This window comes from Ursus americanus, chromosome 3, assembly GCF_024610735.1.
Source record: "Ursus americanus isolate L20-20 chromosome 3, mUrsAme1.1.p, whole genome shotgun sequence".
Taxonomy (NCBI): Eukaryota; Metazoa; Chordata; class Mammalia; order Carnivora; family Ursidae; genus Ursus; species Ursus americanus.
The window spans coordinates 47,471,123-47,496,749 of NC_142129.1; the positions used below are offsets into that span (position 1 = coordinate 47,471,123).

At 42.1% G+C, this 25,627-nt stretch overlaps 1 pseudogene; it reads left to right on the top strand.

Moving 5' to 3' along the window:
• Nucleotides 1–250: 250 nt before the first annotated feature.
• Nucleotides 251–973, top strand: LOC123789577 (small ribosomal subunit protein eS6 pseudogene; annotated as a pseudogene).
• Nucleotides 974–25,627: the final 24,654 nt, after the last annotated feature.

Here is a 25,627-nt window from a genome sequence, read left to right on the forward strand (position 1 = left end):
AAATTGTTTTTTCCCAATTACAAAAGTAGCATACTTCTCATTGCACAAAGATAGGAAGAAAAGAGAAGTCCAAAGAAAAATATTGTATTTACTTATAATCCTACAACCCAGAAAAAAAAAAAAAAGTCTATTAAGATTTTGGAGTATATCTTTCTGAGCTCTTTTAAAATTGAAAATAACTTTTTTCTTATAAAAATAATACATATTCTCTCTTTTTCATGGCACCTTGGAGGTGGTCAGCTGCTTCAGGATGAAACTGAACATCTCTTTCCCAGCTACTGGCGGCCAGAAACTCACTGAAGTGGATGATGACCACAAACTTCATACCTTTTATGAGAATCAGATAGCCACAGAAGTGGCTGCTGATGCTGGGGGTGAAGAAGAATGGGAGGGCTGTGTGGTTGGAATCAGTGGAGGGGATGATAAACAAGACTTCCCCATGAAGCAGGGGGTCTTGATGTCCACCACTGTTGAGTAAGGGGCATTCCTGTTACAGACCAGGGAGAACTGGAGAAAAAAAAACACAAATCTGTTCTCGGTTACATTGCGGATGCCAATCTGAGTGTTCTCAGCTTGGCCCTTGTAAGAAAAGGAAAGAAGGAGGGTATTCCTGGACTCACTGAGATTACTATGCCTTGTTGCCTGGGATCCAAAAGAGCTGGCAGAATCCACATACTTTTCAATCTCTCTAAAAAAAACGATGTCTGCCAGGATGTGTGAGAAAGCCCCTAAACAAGGAAAGCAAGACATGTAGAACAAAGGACTACTCCACGTGTCTCCCAACTTAAACATTGGTGAATTGCTCTGAAGAAACAGCACACTAAGAAAAATAAGGAAGAGGTTGCAGAATATGCTAAACTTTTGGCCAAGAGAAGGAAGGAAGCCAAAGAAAAACTCCAGGAACAGGTTGCCAAGAGACAGAGGCGGTCCTCTCAGAGCTTCTACCTCTAAGTCTGAGCACAGTCAAAAATGAGATTGGCTAAGAGTAACAAATAAATAAGATGAGACATTAAAAAAAAAAAAACATATTCAGTGTTGAAAACTGAAAATACAGATGAGCAAAAAGAAAAACATATATTGAATGATTTTTTCCTTCTTTTATCTTTATATTTTAGATTTTCAATAATGAATATACATTGCTTCATAATAAAAAAAATGCATTGATCATGCTTCTCATATTCCTCAGCTTCACCTGAATCACAGGTTTTCAGGAAGAAAAATCACTTGGAGTTAATGGATAAAAACAGCTGGGTATGAAAACCTCTTCCCATTTCAGCTGAGGTTTTCTGTAACTTCTGTTTTATCCTAGGATAGCCAATAGCATGAAGTGTACACAGACACACAAGCCGCGGTGGAGAAAGAGACATCTGGGATCAAGCAGGGCCAAAAGCCCCAGGAACCACCTTGCTGTGGGCTAGTCTTGGAGCAGAGCTTGCAAGGGGTGAATTGAGACAGGACTTGAACTCTCAGGAGCCAGGGAGAGTGCTAGTCATGCTTGCCAAAAATGTTACTCTCTACCACAGAAACTAGGCAAACCTTCAAATATGGCTGCCTGGTCCAGGCTGGCATGGCAGAGCTCCAGTCTCTGACTAGAGGACAGACTGAGCCCCATTTCCAAGGTATCTGGAGTGCCATACTAGACAGCCAAGTGAACCAGAGCACGGTGAGTCAGAACCCCATTACACGGGTTGGGAAGGCATGAGAGGGGTGTGTGGGCTCCATTGGTACCCAGAACTTGCCCTGGACCCTTGGACACAGGACTTGGTTGGCTATGAAGACACTTATCCAATCATGAACTCATTCAACAAGTATTTATTGAGCTTCTAACAAGTATCAGACTCTGTGCTAAGTGCCAGGGACACACAGTGAAAATACATAGGTGTAAAAGAGGAAGATAGATCTTAAGCCAATGTGGGAATCACACAAATAAACACAGCAACAGAGCATAACAAATGCTTCAAAGGTGAATTAAGATGCTCTAGAGTACACCAAGGGTACACATTTTTGGATTATATTCATTCTTTTCTTCTGATTAAAAGAAATTAAAACATTTTTGTGGACCTCTAGAAGTACCATTGGCCCTAGGTACTGTGCCTACTGCACTTAATGGATAAATTGGTCCTGGCCAAGGAAGGTAAAAGAAGCAAGATGGGCCTGACCCATCAACCCAAAGGAGTAAATATAAAGAAATTTCTAGAAGCCCTTCAAGGATGTTGGGAGATACTTGGAGTTCCTAGAAGTCTTCATTTGACCTTCAGACAAATAAAAAATAATCTCCTCACATATTAGTGATATCCACTTACACTTCTATAGTGCCTTTGCATTTGTAAAACATGTCTTCCCTCAACCTTTCATTTGAGTGAGTAGAATACAGATTATTCACCTACTCACTGGGCCAGACAAGGTTAAAGCAAGTGTTCAGTTGCCTAAGTCTCCCTGGAAGCCAAAGTGGTATCTGGCAAGATTATGGGCTTTGAAGTCAAGTTAGTTTAGTTGGCTTTAGTTTCCTCATCTACCAAGTCATAGTTGCAAGACCTTGGGCAAGATGCTTAACTTTGCTGAGCCCCAATTTCCTCCACTTATGGAAGAATGTAAAAGTCACCTCAATATATCATTGTAGGGCTTACATGAAATAAAACACCTAAAGTATCACTACAACTCAAAACTAGTTTAGGAATGTTTTATGACTATTTTTTTAAAGCTTCATGAAGAAGGCTAGAGCTTAGGATACTATCAAAAACAGAGTATCTCTTGCTTACGGCAGAGCCAAATAGGGTGTGTGTGTGTGTGTGTGTGTGTGCGCGCACATGTAAACATAAAGGCTTTAAAGGAAAGACAGGTAAAGGAGAGAAATAAAACTGGGATTGAAAATCTGTGTTAGCCAGTGTCCCTGTGAGAGCTGAGGTATAGAAGTTGGGAGCCGGCAAAAAAAATTTAAAAATAAAAATAAAATAAAATAAAATAAAATAAAATAAAATAAAATAAAATAATAAAATAAAATAAAATAAAATAAAATAAAATAAAATAAAATAAAATAAAATAAAATAAAAAGAAGCTGGGAGCTGGATGTGTGGGCTAGCTGGCCAGACTGGAAATGGGTTTGGATCACCTATAATCTTTGGAGGCTTTCAGTGGTTGCAGATGAAAATGACTTCTGAACTTTTCCGAGTAGATTTCATGAAGTATATCTGGTAAATTACCAATAAAACTTAACTGAGTACATCTCATGTCGGGAGACCCTTAAAGCTGCTGTCATAAAACTCTACTGATGAAAGAGTTTCTTATTGATTGCAATCATTATTGTCTCAGCCTGCCCAGCAAAAAGCAAATATGCATTACACCCCTTGAGAAAACACATTTCAGAACCACATCAACTTTATGAGACAGGCCTAAGAGATGAAAGCATTTATTCAAAGTCCCATTGTGATTTTTCAAGAGGCCTGTTTCAGCCAAGAAGTTCTCTACAATCCAGAAAACTCTGCTGATACATGCCTGGCCAAAGCCATGTGGTCTGATTAGAAAGACATTCCTAAACTCAAGCAGCCTAATTTGCTATTTTATACCATATTAACATTTCACATCTATTAACTCAGCTCCACAACTATTGATCGGAAAATAACATTATTCTTGCTTTCATATAACCAAAGAAGAACTGCAGTTTATAATGAAAGAAATGCTCATACTTGATTGCATAATAGAAATCATTATGTTTCCTTATTACAAAGGTACCTAATTAGCAAAGATTTTCATTTTCCTCTGATGGAGGGGCAAACACTATTCTAAGCACATAGCTGTCCCTTAGGTGCATCAAATTTGCATCTTGCAAATTCCTTTTGAGACAATGTCTTAGAATGAAATAGAATGTAGATTTTGTATGAGGTTTTGAAGAAGAGAGTGTACAGTGATCTATTAAGTGACAATTGAGTTCCTTGGGAATCAACAAGGGAATTCTTTAGTCTCCCTGGATCCTCTCCACAAATTTTTTTACTCTGCCTGCATAAAAACAGTCTTTAAAATTCTCTGCATAAGAAATAGGATGTTTTGTATTTTTCTCTACTGTTCCAGAGGTTCTTACAGAACATCAAAATATTAAGATATATTAAATATAATCCCAGAAGTTATGGTATAATTGAATATGGAAATAAAATAATTTTTACATAAATAATAACATTCGATGCTGGTGCAGGTGTGGAAAAATTGGTATTCTCATGCTTTGCTGGTTGCATGGTACCACCCATATGGAAAACCACACAGTAATGTGTATCATTAACCGTCCAAATATTTAATACTCTGACTCAATGATTCTCCTTCTGGAACTCAATTCTATTACATCAGCCCTAAACAAGGCATAGGTGAAGATGGTCTCTGAGATATCATTTATGGAAGTAAAAACTGAAAGTGGCCAAAGTATAAGTAATTAGAGCATAGGAAAAAATTCAGATGGCTTACCTGGCAACACTTGAGAGATATCAGAAAGACCCCTTTACTTGATCAGCTAAGATAGTCTAAAATATTACCAAATAAGGTTAGAAGCTTTGTATCTATGCGTTTCTTATTCAAATGCAGTTCTTTATAAAAACAAACAGAAAACAAATAGCAACATGGGAAACATAAATCCAGGTATATCAATAATTACATTAAATGTTAATGAACTAAACATTCCAATTAAAAGATAGAGACTAGCAGACTTGATTTTTTTCTTTTTGAATGACTTAATGATTCAACTATATGCTATTTACAGAAGACATAGTTTAAATATAAAGACCCAAGGGGGCAGCTGGGTGGCTTAGTTGGTTAAACGTCTGACTCTTGATTTCAGCTCAGGTCACGATCTCAGGGTCCTGAGATTGAGACCCGCCTCAGGCTCCCTGCTGGATGTAGAAGCTGCTAAAGATTCTCTCTCTCCCTCTGCCTCAAACCTGCTCACACTCTCTCTCTCTTTCAATAAATAAATAAATAAACAAACAAACAAAAAATAAAAGGACCCAAAGACTTTGAAAGTAAAAGGATGGAAAAAAATATATTATTATGCAAATGCTAACCATAAGAGAGTGGTGTGGCTATAAAATCAGACGAAGTAGACTTCAAGACAAGAAATGTTACCAGAGATAAAGAGAAATATTTCATAATGATGAGAGTCAGTTCATTAGAAAGATGTAACAATCTTAAATTTGTATGTGCTTATTAACATAAACTTCAAAATACAGAAAGCAAAATTGATAGGCTTAAGTGGAGAAATAAATAAGTCCAAAATCATAAGGGAATAGTTTTACAGTCTTTGAGTCATGGATGAATCACTGATAGTTCCGCTCTGAATCTTCTCTGAGATCACTTATAACCTAGCCCTGAAGAAGTGGGTCACAGGGAAAGTCCCCTTTGATTCTGGGAGAAGGTGAAGAACAGGCTTTAGATTGATATGGCAGTGGGAAAGACTGGTGGGGAGCTGGAGCAACAGGACAGTTCTAGGGTCGAATAGGAGAGAAAGTAAAAAAGGTGAACAGATGACAAGGAAGGGGTGGTAGAAAGATGTGAATGGAACCAGAAAAAAATGTGATCTCAGTTTAATACTATTTCAACACTTATTGAGTAATCCTGGACACGTTCATAAACTTCTCTAATATTCTGACACCTATAAAAATGGAGAAAATAATACCTGCCTATGGCTTAATGTGGAAGTTAAACACACACGTAATAAGTGCCCGCAATACAGTATCTCTCCTTTCTCAAAGTTTCTTGATGGTGACTCTTGTACAAAAGGTTTCTGCAAAGAACCAGGAAATGAACTGGACAAGAATCCCAGGATCCAAATCATGATGGAAGAAAGAAAAATAATCTACCTAGTCCCAAGAAGGTACAGAAAACTTCAAAACAACCCATCCTCTAGGAGTATCTTCTGGCTGCTATCTACTTTGGCCAAGTGAATACAGTTCCATGCTAGTCTTTTTTTTTTTTTTAAGATTTTATTTATTTATTTATTTGAGACAGAGAGAGAGCGCACATGAGTGGGGTGAAGGGCGGAGGGAGAGGAAGAAGCAGATTCCCAGCTCAGCAGGGAGCCTGATGCGAGGCTTAATCCCAGGCCCCTGAGATAATGACCTGAGCTGAAGGCAGACACTTAACCAACTGAGCCACCCAGGTGCCCCCATGCTAGTCTTTAATCCTCATGAGAGTCTGTGCTAGTGTTCTCCCTTCCTATTTAAAGGCATGTGCTACCTCAAGGAATTAAAACTATCTCAAGAATTTTCCTAAAATTCTAATTACCCAGGCTTTTTGACAGTCATCAGTTCACTGACTGACTTCCAGGCAGACGAGACTTCATATAAAATTTCTCTGGAAGATGAATCCTTTTCTTTAAAATTTCCAGACAAAGCTAAATTCCCCCTCCTTTCTCAAAAGTACCTTTTAGAGTCTCCTTTTTTACAATCATGTCTTACCTGTCTTACCATATTCCTCAGTATCTATGAAACACAAGACAGAATTCTTTAAAGCTGAAGTTACAATATGCTACAGGGACTGAGAGGAGGGAGAGCCTTGTTGTGCTTTGGAATACCAGGACAAACTTAAATGAGTGCAATTAATTCTTAGCCTTAAAGAATGGGCAGGGTTTTGATCCATGTTGGAAGGGGATTGGAAATGAATCAAAAGCTGGATAGGGAAATGTGGAACATGCTGGGGAGGAACAGATGATGGTCAGGGCAATGGGGAAACAGAGGGAGGAGACCAAGATGGAAATGCGACACCATATTGTGGGGACCCGCACACACTGGAAAGAAGACTGGTGACTTTATTTGGTAGGTAATGAACAGCATTAAGGGCTTTTGCTGATATATGTAATCAGGGCTGAATTTTAGGAAGATTAATCTAGCAGGGAGTTAAGGGGTGGGAGGAAAGCAGGGATAAGAGGTGAAAGATGGGTTAGGAAGTCCTTTCAACCATTTGGGTAAAAGTTCCCAAGTGACTGAATGTCAGTGAAAGCAATGGAAAAGAAAATGAAGGGGAGTGCTAAGCCTTGAGGATAGAAAGCATTCTAATTCATCTTTATGTTCAGAGCCTGGCTCTCCGTAACTATTCCTCGAACTAGAGTTGCTGTTTACCTACAAAATTTAACAATAAAGAAGTGAAACAGACAAAGAGATAATGTAAAAAAGACAAAGAGAGAAAAAGAGGGAGAAAATGTAATGATAATAATTAAATATAGAGAACTTTATCCCAAGACTCAAAGTCCCTGAGTCAAGGCTCTTAAAATCACTACTTGCTAAATAACCATAAACACATGTTGAACTGATGGTAGGTCACACTATGTCTTTGCGACTAAGTAATATCATGTTTGTTTGATCCTATTACCCCAAGAGAGATGCCATACAGATCAAATAAAAGGAAATCTAAAGAAGTATATTTCAGTTTATTGTCTCTATAGTCAACGTTGGTGGGGATCTGCTATATACCAGGCACTGTATTAAGCACTTTATGTGAATCACCTTATTTAATTTTTTCAGCTCTCCCAGGAAGTCGATGTTACAATTCTCTTCGAACAAGCAAGGAAACTGAGGTTTAGCTAAGACACAAAGCCAGGATTTGTATACGGGCAGTTTGATTCCAGAGTAGAGATTGTCTTCCCAGTACACTGTGCCACCTTCTAAGGAAAAACAATGTGTGACAATCGAAAGCGGAAATACAGGTAGGTGCTCAGTGAGGGATGCTCCTCACTTGAGGATAAATGTCAAGTTGTCAGAGAAGTAACTCTATCTTTTGAACACTGTCACTGTTTTTCCAAGTCAGGGCTTTCCCTTCAGAAGTTCTGCACTAAAAAACTATAAACACGACCTTTCCTTCTGAAGGAGGGTTTGGAGGGTGTGCACGCACACTGCCACCCCAGAAGCCTCAGGACAGGGCAACTGTGTGTCAATTGGGGTTTTTATTGCAAGCGACAGAAGTGAATTGACAAAATTAACAAGGGGATAAGGGAATTTAATGGAAAAATCTGGAAAAGCTGAAAGAGTAGGACTGGACGCTCTAAGGATAGTCTCCTCAGGGCACCTCTGATGGAAGGAATTAATAACCGCCATCTTTGTCATACAGACCCCACTGAAGATTCAGATTTCCAAGAAAGAACAGCTGATTGGCCAGGCTTAGGTCATGTGACCATCACATAACCAGGAGATGACAAGGTAGTCTCACCAAAACTGCACACAGGAGAGTGGGGTCCCCAAAGAACAGTCTGGTTACCAAAAAAAAGAGAGGAATGGATACTGGGCAGACAAAAAGAGGAGGGGCCCATTACGTACTGGGAAGCAAGAATTGCCTGAGCTGCAGATGTGCCCAGGTGTACGCAGGGGAGTCACCTCGAGGCTTGCAGTACTACACAAGGAATTGAAAAAGTACCTCTCCCCACCGTTCGTCGGGCAGCTCTAGATTTAGTTAGAATCATATGTTACAGTATCATTAGGCAAGTAGCATGTGAAATCAACTAGGAACGTTTCATTTTAAACTTTGCTGATTTTTCAAATTTGCTTTGCATTCTTGGTAATGATTTCTCACTCTATTTTTATGCTTCCTCAGATAAAATGCTATCATACATGATGTTAGCCCCATTAGACATGAAGTAAGCGTTATTTATGATTATAATCAGGGTTATGAAGCATTAAAATAGGACAGAAAATTATTTCAACAGGCCTTTTCAAAGCCTTGAAAGTTGGGGCTTCATTTGTCAGACTTTTGCTTTCTTCACACCATGGGGTGGTGAGGAGTATTGGAGCAAAGCTGCATGATAGTTCAGGAGTCTTTTGCTCACAGTATTGCATGAAAATGCTTCGATATTTCCCAGATTACACTACAAAAGGACAGGCCCCTGGTGGAAATCTGGCTTCTTTGGCAAGTTGAGTAGGAGTGAGGTTTTCCATATTTGGGTTTTAACCTTAGGGGGAGGTTTGATGGGTTGTCCATGGTAAACTGGAATTCAAGGAAAACTCAGGGTGTAGACCAGGTGGCGGACGACTAAGACAAAGCACAACTAGGTTAGTGCAGTCTCATAGCAGCATGTGAAACGTATGCTCATGCTTATGTAAAGCCACTGGAGGGGGAGAAGTTCTTCCCCTTCTCCTTGTCCTTGTCCTTCTTCTTCCTCTTCTTCGAACTGGCTGAACCTTCCTCTATATTGACAAATACAGCACACAGATACGTAGGGGAATTGCATTGAAACGGAGGTAGGTGGGGCACCTGGGTGGCTCAGTCAGTTCAGTGTCTGCCTTTGGCTTAGGTCATGATCCCGGAGTCCTGGGATTGAGTCCTGCTCAGCGGGGAGCCTGCTTCTCCCTCTGCCCCTCACCCCACTAGTGCGTGTTCTCTCTCTCACTCTCAAATAAATAAATTAAATCTAAAAGAAATGGAGGTAGGAACACAGGAGAAAAGTAAAATAGAAGGGGAGAAAATGAAGCTAGTTTTAGATTTAGATTTAGATTTAGATAATGAAGTCACCGTAAGGTTTGCATTAATGAGCTAAACTCAATCAAGTAAAAACTTTAAGCCTCAAATAATGAGAATGATTAACTTCATTTATGCCTCATATTTTTCAATTCGATAATCATCTTAAGTTATACTTAATTATAGTATTCATTTAGCACTTTTTAGAAAGTCTGGAAATAAGACTTTTCTCTGCCCTTAAGCAGACTCCTCTGGACATTATGAAGATGAATAGCTTGGTTGCCACCACCACTGATGCATGTGCTTCTTGCTGATGGAGGGGCCAGGGAAAGATGGTAAGGAATAGCAGGGGTACAGCTGGGGACACATTCATGTCTTCAGTGTTCCTACTTTTCACCCCTGACATTTGCCTGATGCTGAAAACTAGAGGGCATTCCTCCAACTTTTACAGATATTTCTCTTGACCAACTCATTCAGTAGGTCTCCCTGCAGGACCTTAGGGTCTCCTTGGGCCAGAATACTTGATACAAAGAAATTTTCCTTTGTCCTGACCTGAAGCTAGAAATCATAGCTAACCATGTTTCACGTCTATGAGCTAAGAAGTAAAAGTTATTATCATCCCCACCTTACAATTAGGAACCAGGTTAAAAGAAGCTAAATAAATGTAATGAAATCACATAGCTGCAAATTTATAGTCAGAACTTGAATTCAGGCAGTCTGACTCTAGAACACTTTCTTAAGTGCCATGTTCTACTTCTTCTAGCTAACTAAATACTCTCTAATTAGAAAGTATAGATAGATCATTCTCAAGTAACCAAAACTCCAAGCCTTTCTGAGAATAGAAGCCAAATCATGTACTCTCTTTGCCATAAAGAAACACCAAGCAAAAAGTAACCTAAAACTGGTTCAGAACTGGCAAACTCTATAGGGCCTGAGCAGAGAAAGCTATGAAACAATTCTAAAGCATGCATGTGACTTCCATGGAAAAAGAGATTGGAAAAAGCTAACCCGCAGCCTAAGACATAGGAGAATTCCTACCCAGCAAACACCAGATAGTAGAGTAACTTCAGCTGAAAATTAATCTGAAGGACCTTCAAAATAAATGTTTTAAATGTTAGAAGTACTGGTACGTCCTACAACATGGATGGGCCTGGAAAGTGTTACGCCAAGTGAAAGGAGCCAGTCACAAAAGACCACATGTTGATTGATTTCTTTTATATAAGATGGCCAGAACGGACAAATCTACAGAGACAGAAGGTAGGTTAGTGTTTGTCAAGCGCTGGGGGAGTGGGGGAAGGGGAGTAACTGCTGATCGACATGGAAGTTTTCTGGAGCGGTGAACATGTTCCAGAATTACATTTTGGTGATGATCGCACAACTTTGTGAATATATCAAAAACCGCCGAATTGTAAACTTTAACTGGGTGAACTATATGGTATATATCTCAATAAGGTTGTTTTTTAAAAAAGGATACCTAGAAAAAAAGAATACCTATATTCCTCACACACACACACAAAAAAACCACACTACAAATGAAAGATCTGAGATCAAATTGCAGAAAAAGAAATATTGTTTTCAAGTTTGAAATAAATTATATTAGTATGTATATTAAAAATAAAAAAGGGAGAAGGGCGCCTGGGTGACTCAGTCCATTAAGCACCTGACTCTTGGTTTTGGCTCAAGTCGTGATCTCAGGGTCATGAGATCAAGCCCTGCATCAGGCTCCACACTCACCAGGGAATCTGCTCGAGTTTCTCTCTCTCCCCCTCCCTCTGCCCCTCCTCCTCCTTCTCTAAAATAAATAAATAAATAAATAAATCGTTTTAAAAATCTAAAAAAATGGGGCACCTGGGTGGCTCAGTCTGTTAAGTGTCTGCCTTCAGCTCAGGTCATGATCCTGGGGTCCTGGTATGGAGCCCCACGTCAAGCTCCCAGCTCAGCGGGGAGACTGTTTCTCCCTCTCCTCCTCACTCATGCTCTCTCTCACTATCTCTATCTGTTTCTCTCTCAAATAAATAATCTTTAAAAAAAAAAATCTAGGGGCACCTGGGTGGCTCAGTCGTTAAGCATCTGCCTTTGGCTCAGGTCATGATCCCAGCATCCTGGGATCGAGCCCCGAGTCAGGCTCCCTGCTCAGAGGGGAACCTGCTTCTCCCTTTTCAACTCTCCCCTGCTTGTGTTCTCTCGCTCGCTGTCTCTCTCTGTCAAATACATAAATAAAATCTTTAAAATAAAAATCTAAAAAAATTAAAAAGGGATGGCGGGGAGGGTGAAAAAAATAAAATTAAAATTAAAAAGTAAACAAAGACCTAAACTAACGGCTATCTCTCTTCCCAGCAAACCCTAACTAAATATGGTTATCAGAGACCTGACAGTGACTTTGCTTTGGGGGTCAGGGACAGCGAGGTTGGAAGGTACATGGAGATGGCAGGGGCAATGGCACATCGGGCCGCTGTGCAGTCAGGAACTCCTCTGAGGGCTTGGTGACAGGGGTTCCAAAAAAGGTAACGGTCTTCGGCTCCTGTGGGCCCACAGCCCACTACTTACTTTATGAAATGCAAGAGGCCCGGCCCTGAAAGGAGGTGCTATGATAGACACCGTCTATTTGAACTGTGAGGGCTCAAGTCAAGTCATAAACCTACATTTCCATAGGTCCCAGACGAAAATAAACACAGAGTAGTATTTCTAATCCTTCCCTCTGCTTTTCTCAGAGCGCTGATTAGACTGCATTTCTATGGAAGGATGGATGAGCTCGGTTTCTCTAAAGTATGTCCTCACGGTTTTACCCATGATGAAGGGCACAGGTTTTCCCATTTAAAAGATGCATGATGCAGCTGTTTCTTTTGTCTGCTGCAACTTCTTACTAACCTCCCTGGGACTAAGGAGAGAAAAGCAATGTTGAATTTTCCTGACCTGAGAATGTCCCTCCCAAATGAGCAGAGGACCTTTTGTGTGTCCACCCCAGATAACAGTTTCTTTTAACCAACAGTGATCTGTCTTTCTAATTATTTGTTTACAATTTCAAAGGTTAGCATGTGTTTTATCTTTTAGGTCTTTAAAAAAAAATTTAGCCATTTTGGCCAACATCAAATGTCACACACTGAAGCCTGATACGTTGAAAGTTAAATGTTTTAAGACCTCGAAAGTAATAATCACTAAATGCTTAATTTCAAAACACACCCTCTTCCTTTGCTTCCACAGGATGAAGTGCCCATCACAGAGTCATGCCACTGGGTCCAGGCCAGGGTTTTCTTCTTGGGCCTTTTGAACATTGAGATTCCTAGGCAGCTAGTTATCTCTCTGGGCCCCCCAGTGACTGCCTTTCAGAGTCGCTGGAGGCCCATCAAAACATTCTCCCTCTGCACTGAAATCCAGACGAAACAATTCTAAATAAATGTCCAGATCCCCTCCTGCAGCCGCTGCAGGAAATGCTGCCTAGGAACACCCCAGGGGAGTCTTGCCCAAAGGTCAAGATCAACGCTGTCTACATCCCCACTCACAGGCTGGCTCATTTCCAAGAAGTACCAATGCTTTGCCCTGTCCTAGAGGGAATCGATTTAATTTATATCAAAAAAAAAAAAAAAAAAAAGCTTGTCACATAATCCAAAATAATCAAATGACATATGGACTTGAGTCCATGAATAGGTCTCATGCAGGAAACAAGGAAGGCAGACCTCTGGCTGGCTGAGACCCGACTGGGGTCTGGCTGAAATATGAATTCAAATTTGAAGGGCAAATCAAGTTTTTTCTTTGTCGAAGGACAGGGAAAGTGGGGTCAGTATTTACTAGACTGTGGATCTCAAGTTTCAACCACAGAGAGGAACAGTTCAAACAAGAAAGCAAGTCTTCGTAGCACAAAAAAAAAAAAAAAAAAACACCTTATCAAGATGTATATAAGGTTAAACGAAAAAAGGAAAGTGCTGAACCGGAGCATACGAATGCCAAACTTTGATACAAAAAAATAAAATCAGATTAAAGCTTGGATAAGAAATATATACTCCTACTTGCTGGGGTTTGCATAAAGAAATTCTAGAAGGATAAACCAGTAACTAGAAAACAATGGTTATTTGTTTAGGGGTGGAGCACTGGGAGCACGGTGGACTGGACAGGAGTGCGAGCTGGCTTTTCACTATATAGCCTTGCCTCTGTTTTTTATTTTGCTTTTGGTTTTGCTTTGTTTTGTTTCTTACCATATGTGAGGAACTGCTCTCCGTGCTTGGGAAGTAACAGGGACAAGACTGCTCCCTCGGGGAGCTTATATTCCAGTGAGAGAAAACAAACATAAACACATCAAAGTAAGTACCTTTTATGGTACGTTGGATGGTCATGAAAATGAAAAAGTAGGGTACGGGCTACAAGAGAGTTAGGAGACAGTCCGCACTACTAAGTAAGGTGGTCAGAATAGGCTCAACGTGTAGCATGTGCACTGAGATGGGAAGAAGGTAAGGGGGTAGAAAGGCGGATCTTCAGGGAAGTGTGTGCGGGTCAGGGGAACAGCTACAGCGGCCGTTCTCAACAAGGGCCACTTTGCCTCCAGGGGACACTGACGATGCCCAGAGACGTGTTTGATTGTCATGACCCGGGCTGGGGAATGCTGCTGGCATCCAGCGGGTAGAGCCCAGGCACGCTGCTAAACATCCCACCACAACCAAGATAGTGCCCCACCGTAAAGAATTATCCAGCCCAAAATGTCAGTAAGTGCCACCGTTAGGAGACCCTGAGCTAGAGCAAAGCCCCTGAGAAGGGACCATGCCGGGCTCGCAGGCCAACGCGGCTGCGAGACAAGTTAAGCTGTCCTGCTTCTATCTGAAGACCGGTGGGCGAGCTACAGCGGAATCCCACGCTCACACTGCTTCACTTCTCACTGTCGGGGGCCCCGCACACCCCTAAGAATGGAGAGCGCTGTTTTCCTAATAGTCTGATGATCGTGAGGCCGCCCCTTTGCACCAGTGTTCGCACTTCATATGATCGTGCAGGGCCGCGTTAGTTCTTCCTTCACCCCCCCCAAACCCCCCCCGCCCCCCAGCCATGGGCAGCCCCACTGCAAAACACGGCTTCGCGAAGACCGCAGAAAGGGCAACATCTTGCGAAAATTCACAAGGAGAACACTGCCTGGTGAGACGAGATTGATACCTCCGGTTAGCGAGGTCAAAGAGAGACGAAGAAGAGGCAAGTAAATAAAAATAACGGAGAGGGAGAGGGTTTTCTAGTCTTTTCAACGAGAAGGGGGCCCTGGGGTGTCCTACAGGGAATGCAGTGCGGAAGGGAGCCCCGTTCGATGCCGCTGACTCAGCCAACAAACAAAGACTCCAGACATACGGCCAGTGCCGGAGTTCCCCGGCCTCCGGCCTCCCTGTTACTGTTTTCTCTTTGGAAGCTCCCCAGGAATTGCTCTGTTTGTTGAACTGGACTGTTACAAAACAGGACTGGCTGACGTGAGGACTTTTCTCAGCATCTCTGGGGCCAAACTATATGCCAGTAGGCAGAAAAATACCAGGTACATTTAGGAGGGGGACCAGGTCAGCTAAAGTAGACCCTCAGGCAGGTTTGGGGGAGCAATGAATAATAAAATTCGAAGCCAGTGTGGTGTTAAAATATTTAGTAACTCAAATGGTTATAAATCAATATATTTCTGACACTTAAAATGTATCCTCTTATAATCACTGAATAAACTAAATTGTGTGTGTGTGTAAGCATTATGGCAGTTGCTAGAAAACAGGGTTTGGTGTCACCTCAGCCGGGGTTTGAATCCTGGCTCCACTAATTTCTATTACTTTTGAGACCCTAGGCCAGTTATTAAAGTACCCAGAGTCCCCATTTCTATAAAATGAGGGTGATGATAATATCAACCTCATAGAAATGCTGAGGATTAAAAATACTGGAGGGTATTATGCTAAGTGAAATAAGTCAGAGAAAGACAATTATCACATGGTTTCACTCATATGTGGAATATAAGAAATAGGGCAGAGGATCATAGGGGAAGGGAGGGAAAACTGAATGGGAAGAAATCAGAGAGAGAGAGACAAACCTTGAGAGACTCTTGACTCCGGGAAACAAACTGAGGGTTGTGGAAAGGGAGGTGGGTGATGGGCGTTAAGGAGGGCAGGTGATGTCATGAGCCCTGGGTGTTGTACGCAACTAATGAATCATTGAACACTACCTCAGAAACTAATGATGTGGGGCACCTGGGTGGCTCAGCGGGTTAAGCTCTGCCTTCTGCTCAGGTCATGATCCCAGGGTCCTGGGATTCAGCACCATGTTGGGCTTCCTGCTCTGTGAGGAACATGCTTCTCCCTCTCTCTCTGTCCCACCCCCTGCTCGCGCTCTCTGTCTCTCTCTCTCAAATAAGTAAATAAATAAAATCTTTTTAAAAAAAACACAGTGGATTAAAAAAAAGAAAGTAATGATGTACTATATGTGGGCTAATTGAATTTAAATTTAAAAATAAAATAAAAATAAATGAAATTTATGTGAAATGCAAGGTCTGGCAATGATAAGAACTCAATGATGTCAGATATTATTAACATATAAAAGTAATTCTTTTGCATTCTTTGAATGCCACCAAGACAATAAACTTCTTGGTTATTTCCTATGTCATTGTCATTACCAATATTTGCTTTAACAACAATTACCTAGATAAGGACTTTCTGTCTGAATTATCTGGGTAACTGTTTGGCTTTGGCTAGAAAGGCCTGGCTGAAAAGGGAGGTCAGGGGGCACCTCACTCTGGAGCATCCCAAGGTGGAAGTGTTAAAAGTGAGTGTCCAGACCAGACATAATGCTGAATAATGGAAATGTTCTATTTGCATACAAAGAGATAACAAATGGAAATATTTTAGTTATTTTAAAAATGAAGTAAATATTAATAATACTCAATCAAAACAATCTCCAAGATCTTTTGTTGACAAGATCAAAGTACAGTACAGCACAGATAATTGCATGTATGTTTATAATATAGATGTTTACATGCATGTATACACACACACCAGGCATACATGTTTGTAAATGCATGGACTGTCTCTGGAAGAATATATAAGAAATAGTTTCCTTCCTCTCCAGGAAGAAGAACAGATGGAGTCAGAAATGGGGAATGAATTCACTTTTCATTGTATGTTTTTCTGCTCTTTTCTGTTTTTTTTTTTATCATGTACTATGTTAGTTTTATAAAAAATAATTTTAAAAATCATAAACCAAAAACAGCTGTAAATTGCATGGAGAAAAACAGCTCAATGCATTATAGTTGAAACACAAAATTTTAAAGTCTGAGAATACCAGGTGTTGGCAAGGATTGGGGGAAATACAAACTCTTACTCTTTTCTCTTGGGACACTCTTTTTGAGAAGCAATATCTGATAAAGCTTGATAATGTACAGACCTTACAAACTAGCAATTCTAATCTTAGACATTTATCTAAAGAAATTCTCACCTGTGTACCCAAGGAGATATGAACAAATGAGCATAGCAATATTGTTTATCAATAAGAGAAATGAGAAAATAACCTATAGTATAATTATATACCGGAATACTATATAGCAGCTAAAGGAATGAACTAGCTTTACATATATCAGTGTGAATTAAAAATATATATATTTTTTAATTGTAAAACAACCCACTGAGTATATTATTTATGTATCATAAAACACATGAACACCCAAAGTAATTCTATATAATATATAGAATATAGAATACATAGGATATATATATATATATATAATATATAGGAGATAAACACACACACACACACATTTATAGTTAAAGCACAGAAACTTTCAAGGGAAAAATACATCCCAGTGCCTCCATGACAGTAACTACCTAAACTGAGGAGGGCAGGGAGGGAATAAATTGTAGGGAAGTGCGGGGTGGGGGCTAACTGTGTCTCTAAAGTCAATATTCCATTCTCAACCAGGATCTGTGAAGTTGGGCAGAAAGAAGGTAATACACTTGAACCCTGTTTGGCATAAACACCTGGTCAGTTTGCCCAGCAGCAGGTGAGTCACGTGTGCATGGGACGGTGTGCTGCAGGGCACGAGCTCTGGGTTCAGGATCCTGGCTTGGACACTTGGGAAGGCACTGTGTCACTTTAAGAAAGTTATTCAACCTCTGGATGCCTTAATTTCTCCACCTGCAAGATGAACTAGTAATAGTACCCAATCCACAGGATTGCTATGTAGGTTCAAGGGGAAAATAAATACAAAATGCTTACAGCAAAGCCTGGCACGTAATACGGGCTCAGTAAACATTAGCAATTGTTAGTCAGCCATGGGCCCAGCCGTGAGTTCCTTCTTGCCCACCTACCTCCTGGAGAAGAGAGCTAGGGCACAGTTTCTGGGAAGGCTCCCAGAGAAAAATCTCAGACTCCTCCAGAGGCCTGATTTAGTGCCACACCTCCAAGGAAGGCTGTTTGAGAAAAGGACATCCCAGGCAGTGAAGTCAGCAAGTAAGAAGATAATACTTGCAGATAATGGGCCCAGGGTTTCAATGCATCTCTAACAAATCATCAAGTGAGGAATAAACCACTCCTCGGGACACAAGAGCATCAAGACGCCTTTTCAGTGACTTTAAGTACACAGCCTGTTTATAAGGGAAACATGTTCACCCCTGTTTGAAAAATTCAGTGCTTAACTTATGTGATAATAGGAATCTAGGAGCGGCCTGTTGTGATATTTTGTCTATGAGGTTTCTGAAACTCCAGAGGCTTTGAATATTTCAGAAAATAGGGAAAATCACATTCTCTAAAAGTATATCACAGCATCTCATAACAAGGCAGCTTCTGAGGCCCAGAGGTGGGTATCCTGCTGGTCACATAAGGGCAGAGTTAGAATCTGCCAGGGAAACTCAGAAAGAAGCCCTCTGGGAGATAATAGCAGTAACAGTAACATCAGAGGCTAATACTTAGCTACCAGGCACTGCGCTAATTTACTTTGCCTCTTCCCTCAATCCTCAGTCTCTGTGAGACACCGAGGCCATGCGTGGTTAGGGAACTTGCCAGGCGTTTGAGAGCTAGTATGCAGTAGGGCCCAGATGGGCCACAACCCAGCTGTGAGCGGGGCATCTGGTCACCTTGCCTCTCTGGATCTCAATCCTTCCACCTGTAAAACTAAGGGTGAACCAAATGATCTCAAAAGATCCCTCTATCACTGAGATTTCAGGCTTCTAGGAAATCAGGGAACCTCCTCTCTGCCAGCAAAACTACAACATTCAAAGCCTTTTGTAATGCAGTGTGCCTGAAAAGGTCGAGGCTCCTTCCCTAATATTACTAGTACATAAAGGTTTCAGTGTTTTGGTTGGAAATCATAAGGGCACTGAAGAGCCCTATAGAGCAGTGCCTGTGTTCAGGGATTTGGGGGGGAGGGGTGGTAAGGGAGAGGTAAGGGGATGGAGCGGGCAGTGTGCAGGAGGCGAGAGCTACTGGTTTCTGGAAAATCACGAAAGTATCTCGGGCTTGAAGTCATCAGTTCCACTAAACCAGGACCCCTGAAAACCAACCCTGTGACCTTTCTGCTGGGAATACTAAATGAGCCCCTAAGGTCTTTAGAAATATGGGACTTACAAATAAGGCCAACTATTTCAACCTCTGATTCTGATGAAAGGTTTATGAGCCCCAGAATAGTTCAAGCACGACATGTCTGGATTGAATATTTGGTGTGCACTTAACACCAACGGGTTTCAGAGGCTTCGTGTTTCACAACCAAACTTTGGCAGAACTGTGTTAGTGACCTGATACCCATGGTAGGGGACATTTTCTCACTTCTCGGTGCCATAAATAGTGCAGGCTCCTGTCTGGGGCGTATGTGAGTTAATTAGGCACATTAAGCTTCAGAGATTGCCGGCATTGCTGTCCCTTGACTTTCTGACCATAGAAAATGAGGCTAAGGAGATGATGACATGCACCAGACTGAGGTCCTAATAGGGTAATCATGGGGAGCAGGGTTCCAGAAAACGCCATCTAGAGAGGCAGCTAGAGAAGGGGCTGGTCAGGATCAGATCGCGGAGACCAGACTCTCTTTACTCTGACATGCTAAACAAGGTCTAGCTTAGAACATGAAAATAGAGATATAGGAGGGCATGCCAGAAATAAGATCCTCTGAATCTCAGAGAAGATTCAGTTCCACGTGGAGATAAAAGAGCATAACCAGCCCTGATTTATTCTCAAATCACTACTTCATTGATTGAGATCTTTCCTTAGGAAACATACCCAAGGAATTAAGGGCAAGCGGCATGAAGGCAATAAATACAACTGATTTCTTAAAAGTCAGACTTTGCATATGCGGGCTCCTCTTCCAGTTTACAAAGTACTTTCTCCCACATAAACAGGCTGCTGAGCCATCAATGGAGAAATGAGATCCGGAGCCTCTTTATTCCCAGGCCCCTTCTTTCCACTGCTCCTGGCTGCTTTCCTTCTGTGCTCAGTTACTCAGTATTCTGAGGAATCCAGGGGCGCCTGGTGGCTCAGTCCGTTAAGCTTCTGACTTCGGCTCGGGTCATGATCTCAGGGTCCTGGGATCGAGCCCCACATCGGTCTCCCTGCTCAGTGAGGAGCCTGCTTCTCCCTCTCCCTCTGCCTGCTGCTCCCCCTGCTTGTGCTCTCTCTTTCTCTCTCTGACAAATAAGTAAATTTTAAAAAAAAAATTATTAAAAGAAAAAGGAAAGAAACTCTGAGGAATACAAAGATAAATAAAGTGATAGAACCTCAGGGCTAAACTGAAGATCCACAGGAAGCACTGAAGAGATAGAGCTGAGGGAGGGAGTGATTCTGTTGCTCCTGGCGGGAGGCAGGGAGGTCCGCAAGAAGGCTTCAGTTTTGAGGCTTCCTCAAAGGCAAAGAGCTGTCCAAGGGGAGAGTTGGCAAGAGGGAAGAATATATACATACAAGGAGGGCAGGTGAAAACGGGAGAGCGTTCCAGGATGCGGAACTGAAGCAGAGGCTTGCCCGTGACACCTGGGATTGCCATTCATTGGGCCGGTAAGGAATGTGCTTGGAGAGGAAGCTGGAAAGAATAGTTGAGGCCCAAATCCAAAGGCCTTTGAAGGGGATGCTAAAAAGTTTCAACAACACTTAAAAGAAGCCCTTTCTGAACTCCTAAAACCTGATTTTTAAGAATTTCCTTCTGCCCTTTTCTTCTCCATTTTTTTAAATAAGTTGGCTTCCTAAATTCTCAGAGACCACAACATTTCTCAGAGGTCAGACATTGCATATACTATCTCACATTAAGAAATAAATCATACGGGATGCCTGGGGGGCTCCGTCGGTAAAGTGTCTGCCTTTGGCTCAGGTCATGGTCCTGGGGTTCTGGAATCGAACCCTGCATCAGTGATGCTCCTTGCTCCGCAGGGAGCCTGCTTCTCCCTCTCCCTGCTGCTGCCCCTGCTTGTGCTCTCTCTCTCTCTCACTCACTCTCTCTTTCTCTCAAATAAATAAATGAATAAAATCTCTAAAAAAACTAAAAAAAAAAAGTAATTAATTAATTAATAATACTTTCGGAAAGAAAAGCAACAAGAATGGAAGAAAGGGACAGAGTTGATCTGGTTACTCGTTCGGGCCCTAAGCCTGGTTTCTCAAGGCATGGGCAAGAAGGCAGAGTCCATTCTCATGTGTAAACATGTGTCCTGCAGAGATGCTGGCTGGCCTCTCTGCCTCACCAGGTGCCTCACGCCCCCTGTGGCACCCCCTCCCTACCCATCTCTAGCTCAAATAAACAATTCAGAGTCAAAGCCAAGGAGAGCTCTCCATGCAGGGAGCCTGGAATCTGCCCAAGGGCCCGCTGCACCCTAAATCTAGGGGGAGGCTGTGGCCTGATGGGCACCCAGAGAGACCCCAAGCGAGAGGGGGAGGGCCCTCCCTTGGAAGGCACCCAGTCAGCCTCACCTGACTCCAGTCTTTAAACCCAAGATGTTTTGTCTGGGGTGGAGTTTCCAGAAGCTCTCCGACAGGTATCAAATTATACTGGTATCGAATTGTATCTGCATAAACACCTGCTCTTCTTTAGAACCTTTCCACATCTAGTATCTTTCACAATCCTGACGACAACCCTGGCAGGGCAGGTATTACCATTTTAATTTGGGGCCCAGATTATAGGAATTACCTAAAGTCACACAGCGGAATTGAAACCCCGCATATCTAATTCAGAAAGCATTGTCATTTAATACTGTTCTTAAGCAATGACTGGCAAACAATGACCCGGCCTGGGACCAAATCCAGCCCACCACCTGGTTTTGTAAATAAAGCTTTATCTGAACACAGCCATACCCATTCATTCAAGTCGCGTCTGTGCTGCTTTCACCTCCAGCAACAGAGCTGAGTGGTTCCAACAGAGACCAAATGGTCCACAAAGCCTAAACTACCTACCACTATCTAGCTCTTTACAGAAAAAGTTCGCCAAACCCTGTTCTGAAATATCATTTTACCTTTAGAAATTGGAATCATCTGGTATAAACTCATGAATAGGACTGACCGTATACTGGTCACAGGACACAGTCTCCTAAAGAAAAGTGCCTTTTACCGGCTCCGTGGCCTTGAAGATACTTAATCGTTCTGAGATTCCGTTTCCTCATCTGCAAAAGGGGTGAGTAATAGTGCCTATTTGCCTTAGTCTGCTTCTGCCGCCTGACAAAATATCACAAACCGGGCGGCTTTTGTTTTTAAGGTTTTATTTATTTATTTGACAGAGAGAGCACAGAAGCAGAGAGAGCAGAAGACAGAGGGAGAGGGAAAAGCAGACTCCCCACTGAGCAGGGAGCCCCATGTGGGGCTTGATCCCAGGGCCCTGGGTTCATGACCTGAGCCAAAGGCAGACACTTAACTGAGTGAGCCACCCAGGCGCCCCGCAAACTGGGTGGCTTACACGGAAGTTTATTTTTGTGACTTGGGAGGCTGGGAAGTCCAAAATCAAAGGGCCGGTTGACTCTGTTTCTGATGAAAATTCTCTTCCTGGCTTGTAGATGGCTGCCTCCTCTCTGTGCTCACATGGCAGAGAATGTGAGAGAAAAAGAAAACTCTCTGATGCCTCTTCTTACAAAGACACTAGTCCTTTTGGATTTGGGCCCCACCCTGTGACCTCATTTAGCCTCAATTACCCTATCCGCAAATACAATCACATTGGGGAGTAGAGCTCCAACATATGCACTTCAGGGAACAAAATTCAGTCCATAGCTCTTCACCAGGTTTTTGCAAAGCTTAAGTAAAGTAATACATGTTAAAAGATTAGTTTAGAGTCTGGCTCTTAATAAAAGTGCAATAACAGAAACAAGTATTGCCTTTTGACTTGCTAACAAAATATAGAGAAAATACAGTATTTGAAGTCAGAGACTTGTTTGCTTGATTTGAGCAAGTCACCCAGTTGCTCTGGCCTCTGTTTTCTAATCAATTTACTTCATATATTTAGTGTGTTGGCTTCTTTCCTATTGCCTGTCATCTCATGATTGCAAGACAGTTGCAGCACCTCCAGCGATTTCTTTTTTTTTTTTTTCAAAATTTTATTTATTTATTTGACAGAGAGAGAGGCAGCCAGCGAGAGAGGGAACACAAGCAGGGGGAGTGGAAGAGGAAGAAGCAGGCTCCCAGCGGAGCAGGGAGCCCGATGCGGGGCTCGATCCCAGAACCCTGGGATCATGCCCTGAGCCAAAGGCAGACGCTTAACAACTGAGCCACCCAGGTGCCCCTCCAGTGATTTCATCTACATTCCACAAAAGAAGAAGGTAGAAGGAAAGGCAAGGCACAGGGCAGCTAGGTTTATCTCTTTATACCAAAAAGCTAAAGCTTTCCTAGAAACTGTATTCAGCTGACTTCCATTTACGTCTCATTGGCCCTAGTGCCACATGACTACCTCTATCTGGAAAATAACTCGGGAGAAGGGGTTTGTGTTAGCGTCTGCCATAAAGTAGAAAGGTTTCTTAGAGTGAAATCAATATTCACATGTTATTGTGGTTGTACCAGAGATGACAAAGCAGCCTTACTGTGGGGTCACCCAGGGTTGTCACCTTTATCATATGCGGTCATTGGCAACCTCCTTCCAGAGCATCCCGATCCACACATTGTACCAAGAACTAACTTGGGAAAGAGTGAAAAGGAGACATTTAAGCTTAGACAAATCTGAAAAGAAAAAAACGCCACAGCCCGTACCATACAGCGAAGCTAGCCTTCCTCTGTCCAGGTAGCGTGGACAGCTCCGTTCTGTTCACCTTCCTCCTCACATGACCCCATTTTCAGAGACCCTTCGAGCAGTCCCAACAGACATACGACTCACTCTTAGGTTCACATCATTTCCTAACCGAGCCACACCGAGAAGCCTCAAGCCCTGACTGGTGACTTGTCCTCCCCCAAACGGTAAAAGGCTTTTTAATGATGCAGGCAGGCCCTAGACCTCAGCCAGAGCATCTCATTCTCCACAAAGGGAAGATCAAGGTCACAGAGGACAGAGGAAGCATCATTGAAAGCACAGAATCTAGGCGAAGTGGGAATCTCCATGCCATGGGAGACAAAATGTCTAAATACCGCTGCAGACATTCCAAAAACCTCCCGTTCCTAAGGGCTCGAGGGAGGTGGTCAACCTGATGTTTTTCATGAGCACTGTCATGAAGGATCACTGGGCTTCTCTTTCCTCTACTAACGTACGCAAACAAATCACCAAGACTTGTTTATTCCAGGAGGTTTCATGCAAATATTTTAAAATTCAGATTTTGTCAAGCTGGTTTAACCAGGAAAGCCTAGTTGGGAGAATATGCTAATAAGCCATTAAAGTGCGCTCATATCATGCCATATGGTCCACTTGAAACAGAAAACACTGGCCTCTATTCTTCGGGCAGGGTTGTTTGAGAAAAGAGAGCCCTGGGGAAAAGATGGTTGCTCTGTCCACCCTCCTTTATATGCTAACTCTTCTTATGGGGGCTTGTTTGTTTTGATGAGGCTTGGCAGATACGTGTAAATGGCGCTCCGTTGGAGAAAGCTATCACAGATAATGTGTTAATGTAAAATCCAAGCTGGCAGAAATATGCTTGCATGAACTCCGTTTCCAGGATGGCTTTTGTTTGGCTAATGATGAGTACCGTCTTGGATAATTATATTCCAAGCTTCCTATCTCTGATGTCTGGTCTTCAAAATAATTACTAAAAAAGAAGGTATACTTGGGATCGGTGCATAGGACAGACAAACAGATTAGACATTGAAATTGTGTGTTTAGTGGGTGTCTTTAATATGCAAGTCAGGCCCAGGGAGATGCACGTTCAGAGACTGCACTTGGCAGTGTGGGTGTTTAATTGCATTGTGGTCTGCGCACCACATTTCAGGCGACCGCAGATGAATGCAGAAACCCAATATTTGGTCTCTGGCTGCCGCGTTACCTCCAAACCCATCCCACAGCCTGTCAGTTCAGAGAGGGGACACGGACTTGGAGTCACAAGAAAGACTGCCAAAGTGAAGAGAGTTTCATTTCAGCTCTGGGTTATTGAGGAAAAGAATATTTTGGAACTTTGGGGCAGGCACTCTGCTTTTTACTTTTGCTTGAACCTCAGTGCCCAAACTCACTTCGAGTCCCGGGCACTCGGGCACTTGATGCATAGACACGTATGTTTGTCACAAAGTCTCCCCTTGCCATATTGTATGGGAAATTTAATTTTTAGTTATTCGGAAAGAAGATCCTATCTCCTCGTCTATAGGAGCAAAAGATGAAAAAAGAGAAAGAGAACCACTGCCCTGCACTCTGCCCATCAGGGAAATAAGCGTCCTGAAAAGGTCTACACACTACAGTGCTTCCCGGACTGTGGTCTCTTGGGCCCAAAATCTAGGCAGTGGCTAGAGGCAGGACAAACTAACAGCAGGATCTAAGACAGTGCTTCTGGGTTCCCGGAATGAAACAGCACGCCAGTTATTCGTCCTAACAAATTTTATAAGCCTAGTGCTGATCAACTAAGAAGTATCATTTTTTATTTTTTTTACCTCCATGATTACAATTTCTAAGCAATACCGACTTACTATATACAGGCATTGCTTAGAAACTGTATGATAATTATATAATAATACAATAGTATTTTCTATAATAATAATAATTATTTTATATTATTCTAAATATATGGATTTATATTCTTTTTTTTTTTAAGATTTTATTTATTTATTTATTTGACAGAGAGACAGCCAGCAAGAGAGGGAACACAAGCAGGGGGAGCGGGAGAAGGAGAAGCAGGCTTCTTGACAAGCAGGGAGCCCGATGCGGGGC